Source organism: Pinus tabuliformis, chromosome Q (assembly GCF_031772625.1).
Source record: "Pinus tabuliformis cultivar Carrire ecotype Pingquan chromosome Q, CPIR1, whole genome shotgun sequence".
In the NCBI taxonomy this organism is placed as follows: domain Eukaryota; kingdom Viridiplantae; phylum Streptophyta; class Pinopsida; order Pinales; family Pinaceae; genus Pinus; species Pinus tabuliformis.
Window position 1 is genome coordinate 993,824,539 of NC_142296.1, and position 6,558 is coordinate 993,831,096.

The following is a 6,558-nucleotide window of genomic DNA, read 5'->3' on the forward strand; positions in this document are numbered from 1 at the left end:
TTAAGAAGTAGGATTGAATATCCTTGTCCTTTCCCTTATTAATATATTTTAACTTGTTTTTGAGAAATAAAATTTCACTAGCATCACTAACCTTAAACATACTAACCAACCTATCGTAGATCTCCTTGGAGGTGTTCAAATCGAAGATGTAGGCCACCAGACACTTGTCAATGGAATCTTTGATAATCTTCTTTGCTTTGACTTCAGCCCTATTGTACTTGGTCTTCACAGCAGTCAGTGCATTTGAAGGAGGCTCAGAGATTTTACCCTTCACATAATCCAACACTTATTTTTCTTCCAAGGTCAAATCGAGAGACATATTCCATCCATGATAGTTAGATTTTTAATGGAGCTTGTCTTCAGTCAGGAAGTAGGATGAGGAACCCATTGAGCCTTTTGTCCTTGTCCAACTATCTTTGGTGATTTATTTTTCACTCTTTCTTGGGCTTTGTCTTCACCTCAACTCTGATACCATGTTAATTTTAGGTAACAAAGGTATGTTTTATGCTTAAGAACAATTATACTTCAATTTCTTTATTATCCCAATATCAATATCAAATTGAGCAATCACATTAGCATGATAGTAAAATGCAGATAGAACATAAACATAAAAAGTACAAGACAAGCCGAGGAAAGAGGACAAAAGATGTGGCATTAGCCAGGGACAAACCCCAATGCAGGGAAACCCTTGATCAATTCTTCTTATATTCTTCAATAGTTCTAGAGAGAGAGAGAGTACAATTTACAAATATGATAATTTATGACAACAACAATAAGCCCTAACTAGAAAATTCAACGCTTTTCAAATAGGGCAGAATTCTTCCTCTAATCATCTTGGTCAAACCCAGTCAACTTTGGCCTCCAACAGCAAGCCTAATTAGCCCAAAACAGTCTGAAAAAGTCTAGTCAAAAATTGGTCAACGAAAGTCAACCCGCAGCCAGCCCTAGGGCAGTCAACGCTGGTCAAAGAAGAGGTCAGATCGCCTCAATTTTAGTGCCCAGGTCTGCGGCTTGCTAGGACAGAGATACCTCACCCAAACCACATTCAAAATAGGTCAACGAAGTCAAACAACAATCATGCAACTCAATCAATGCTGGTCAATGCAGTCAACAAAATTCGTCCTTCTTCCTTCGCACTTGTGAGAGAAAGCTGCCTAGTTTTGCATACCCAATGACAAGAGGAGAGAGAGAGATGTGATATGAGATGATGGTGAAAATGACTTGAGGTCTCCTCATTTTATATGCAACGTTGAGGATGAGTTGGGGGGGTTTGAATGCATGTTTTTCTTGTTGGCCAACCTTGACAATTTTTCCATAATATAAATAAATTCATATCTTTATTTGTACATGTCAGAATCGGATGATCATTAGATCAATCCTACACCTATCGAAGAGAGGAATTAAAGAAAAATATCAGATGTCATAAATAAGATGACCCATGTGGAGTTTGACCCTAATTGCCAATTTTAACACTTTCTCATATGTGGATTTATCTATATTGTAGTCACATAATTATTTATTGGTGAATCCCAAAGGGAATACTTCTTGTAGCAATATTGTTCCAAGATCTCTTCTTGAGGAATTACATTCCAAGAAAAAAAGTCTTAGTAAAATATGGCATTGCTAATATTCGAAGTATGCACATGGCATCCTTTAAAGATGAGAAGACCTATTCAATGGCCTCATTTCAAACAAAGGCATTATTTTCTAGTATCAAGGTTAAAGGAGTAGTGGTTTTTCCACAATTTTCACTAATTTCTTGTAGAACCTTGTAATTCTTAAGGATTCATACAAGAAATTCATATTTTTGGGATGGGGCCAATCTTGCATCACTATGACTTTCTTGGGATCATGGAAAATTTTAGGGGCTAATCTTCGGCTAGTGGGATAATTTTCCATGATTTTTCCACAAAAAAGATTCACCAGTTTCCAATTTTTATAAAATATGTTTCGCCCAAATTTTAGAATATAAAATTATTTTACCTTAAAAATTGCCAACATTATATAGAGATTATATATAAAATCATTATAAATTTGAATAGTTTTACAAATATATTAATAAACATTTTATAGTTTGCATATTAGGGATTAGTGAGATTCGCCAATGTTTTTAAACTTCAAGAAAATTTTCCATCCTTAAAATTTTCCTTGCTTGGGATCATCTTGTACTCCCTCTTTACTTGCAATTTGACCCATATATTCAAGCTTTGAAGCCCCAAAATCACATTTGAAATATATTATGGATAGAGTGGTCCTAAAGGAGTTGCATGGCTCTATCAACTTGTTTTATCTCTTTATATGGATCAAAATATTATCAAAGAATACTAGCACAAAATTTCATATGAATGGATGAATGATCTCATTCATGAGGCTCTAGAAGGTTGATGAAGCACCATAAAGGTAAAAAGACATGACTAAAACCCCATAATGTCCTTCACGTGTACAAAAAGAGGACTTAGGTATGTCTATTTGTTTTATTTTGATCTAGTGTCCATTGGAATGAAGGTCAATTTTGGTAAAAGAACTTGACTCCATGAAGTTCATCCAAGAGGTCATCAATAACTAGTATTTTCAATTTGTCCTTGATGATTAATTTATTGAGATCTGAAAATCAAGACACATGCACCAAGTACCTTTCTTCTTTAATACCATGACCATTGGCATGTAAGATCTAGTGTTGAGACATATGACTCCCATCTCAAAGAATTTGCAATGATTTTTGTTCTAATTGAATTTTTTTATGAAACGGGTTAGGATAAGGATGCACATCAGGTGATTTACTACATATAATGAGGGCAATATTGTGGTTGTGCTCCCCACATGAATGTGGTAAACCTTGTGGTATCCCAAATACTTATTGATGTTTACAGAGAACCATTTGCAAATTAGGGTGAATTTTTTTTGTATTGAGTTGACTACTTTTAAGGAATTGAACTATGCAGTAACACTCAAGTAATCTTTCGTCAAAAACTTCTCCATACAATGAAACGTAATAATTTGAGGGGAACCAAATGTCATTCCCTTAAAGGCATGTTTCTACACTTCCCATGTGAATCTAATGTATAAGTATTTCAAATCCATGGTGATTGCTTCCAAAGTGCATAACCAAATTTTTGGGAAAATTATATCACAACAACCCATTTCAATAGAAAACATGTCAAAGATGATACCCATCGATTTGTAGTTTCATATTTTCATGGAGAGCCCCATATTTTATCACACCACCAATGGTAATCATAATGTGAAAATCAGTAGGATGTACGTAACAATGGGTGTCTTGTGTCACTCTCTTATGGATAAAATTGTTGGTGCTACCACTATCAATCAATACAATCACTTCAGGGTGCTCAATGTCAGAAATCTATTTCAAGGTTTGGGGTTTTAAGAAACTTGACAGGGCACAAAGAGAAATTTAGGGTTCCTTTAAAGGATCTTGTATGGGAGCTTCATCTACCATGGGGTGTTGTGTCTTTCAAAGTTTGTCTAGGAGTATCTTTAGTAGGAATATTCTCAGAATAGTTATATACAGATTGAAATAATTTATGTTATTTTCAACGGTTCCCTCTAAAATATCTCTCATCACAATTATAGTAATGAGGGACACATTAACATCATTCCATCTCTTTAGGAGATATGTTGTGGAATCAAATTTACTATGAAATTATCCATTATAGGGAGGAAAGGGAAAGTGGTGAGTTGGAATTTCTCAGTTTGTGCATTGATCACGATCTCATCTTCTTTAGCTCTATCATAGTCTTCCAACCATGTGTTGTCAACATATTTAGATACTTAGTAATTAGTTAATATCAACTTGATATAATGTGTTTTTAGGTAAAATATTGTTTTTTACTTTGTTTCTTCAATATACATTAGTAGCATTATAATCCAAACATCATGATGTGTTCTTAGACATAAAGTGACATGAAAATTCATATTCTCCTTGATACTAATGGTTATTGATCTGTGGCTTAACCATCTAATTGGTTCATTATCTCTAATTAAAAATTATGGAGGATCATTACTAACAATAAATTGTGAGAAACTCTCTTATGTACAAATTTTATTTTGTGTTTCCCTCTTATAAGGTTTAAACCATGTAAAAATACTAGTGTTATGATCTTTGACCTAGTTGTGAAAATGGTTACATAAGGTGTTCATCCTATTTCGAATGACCTGTTTTCCTAAGTATGATGATCTTGATAGTGATAAAGGTTCAGACCATCTAGATTGGGACACAACAATGAACGAAGAATATCATTCCTTAATGGAGAATGCTACTTGGGAACTTATCCCTCTTCCAAAAGGAAGAAAACTTTTCATATGTAAATGGGTGTATAGATCTATGTATGCATTATATGGAAGTGTTCGAAGACATAAGTATTGGTTAGTTGATAAATGGTTCTCTCAAGTTGAAGGAATTGACTACAATGAAACATCGCTGATATTTCCAAAATGAATTTTATCCACCTTGTTATATCCCTTACTACCTCATATGGATGTGAGGTCCATCAAATGGATGTTAGTTCCTCATTCTTGCTTGGGGATATAAAAGAAGAAATCTATATGGAACAACCTCCTAGCTATATTTAGAGTGACTTTAGCCTCTTTTTTTCACCTTAATAATTTTATCTATGGTCTTAAACAAGATCCTCAAGCTTGGTATTAAAACATGGATAGATTTTTTCTTGAAACTAGCTTCTCTAGATGCCATTCCAATCCCAATGTCTATACCATGAAATTATAAATCCATATCATAGTTTTTGTTCTTTATGTTGATGATCTTATCCTCTTTGGTAGTGACCCTAAAATTTTAGCCTATGTGGAATCAAGCTTAAAGAAGAATTTAAATGACTAACCTATAAAATTTACATTACTTCCTTGGTGTTCAAGTATTGCAAACCAAGAAAGGAATTTATTTTTCCAAATATAAGTATACATGCGATGTTATTCACCACTTTCACATGGAATATTGTAAACCAACCCCTTCACCCTTCCATTCTACAGTCAAACTTATTACCACCCATACTACACCCAAAGTTGATGCCACTTTGTACCGTCAATTAGTTGGCAGTATTTATTTCTTTTCATATCCATCATAATATTTTATTTCCTAAAACACCCCATGAAAGGTATCTAAAAGAAAAAAAGGATGATATTTCAATGTATCTGAGGTATAGTTCATTTTAGGATACATTATAGTTTGGGGGGGCTCCTTTGTTGGTCACTTCAATCGATTTGGATTGGATCATAATCCTAATTATTGGAAGTCTACTGTACGTTGTGTTTTCATCCTTGGTTTGAGACCTATCACTTTGGATTGTAAGAAGTAGTAGTCTTTTTCTCTTTTTTCAATAGACGCAAAGTACCTAGCAATAGTCATGGGGGCTTCACTCAATGAACCTTTGACATAGCACACGCATACTAAACAATACCCTTAATTTGACTGCATATTGGAAGATACCTTTTAAAATCACATTATTTAACCCCCTACAAATAAAAACCCAATACACCTTCCCAATTTAAAAAACCCCTACTAAATTCACTAGATATTGTAGGTATCCATTTTTTCATTAACATTTTTTATACCCATTTATATTTTTTCATTAACTTTGAGCTCCATTTTTTATATTACAGCCAATATATGAACCCCTTGCCCCCTATTATATGCTCAATATATTATGTCATATTTTCCTCAATATATATCCCCCATATATTAATGCACGTGGTATGGTATATATTAATGCATGTGGTATGGTATTTCTCCCCCAGTAAAGCCCCCATAGTAATAGTTAATGCAAGTCAAGAAGTTTTTTTCTTTGAAAATCCTTTCAAAATTTGGATTCCTCTAGAAGCATTCAACCATGCTTTAGTGCAACAATAAAAATACCATCAAGCTTGCCAAAGATACAAATTTAAGATTAGCATAGAAAACACATTGAATTACAATTGCACTTCATTAAGAAGCTCATTCATGATCATGTTATTGAAGTGCTCTTTTGCTTGACAAATGATCTAATTGAAGACATTTTCACAAAGTCTCTTATGAAGCAATGTTTTCTAAGCTTTTATCCATGATAGGATTTTATGAGGTTGTCATTAAGGGGGGGTACCGTCCAATTCCTCCTTCCTTCTCCTATTGTGTTACCTTTGTAAATCCTTTAATCATATCAAATTTTTTTCTTAAGGGTTATGTTAGGATATTTAGACATTAGGATTTTTTAAGACCAACTTGATATAATGTGTCTTTAGGTAAAAGCATGTTTCTTAATGTGTTTCTTTAGTGTGCACTAGTTGCATTGTGATCCAATGGTCGTGATATGTTCTAAACATAGATTGATCTAATGGATCATGTTCTTTCAAATCAAAGGATTTTGTGAGAAGAGTAATTATGTTCAAGAATTTCTAGATTACTCACATGAGACATTTTGGTTGTCAATGTTTCAAGCTAGAAAGTGTGGCTCATCATCAGGACATAGATATGAAATATGATCTTGCGTTGAAAGATAAATAGGTGAGAGATGCAAGGTTGGAAAGGAGGAGGCACGTCAGGTTAGATGA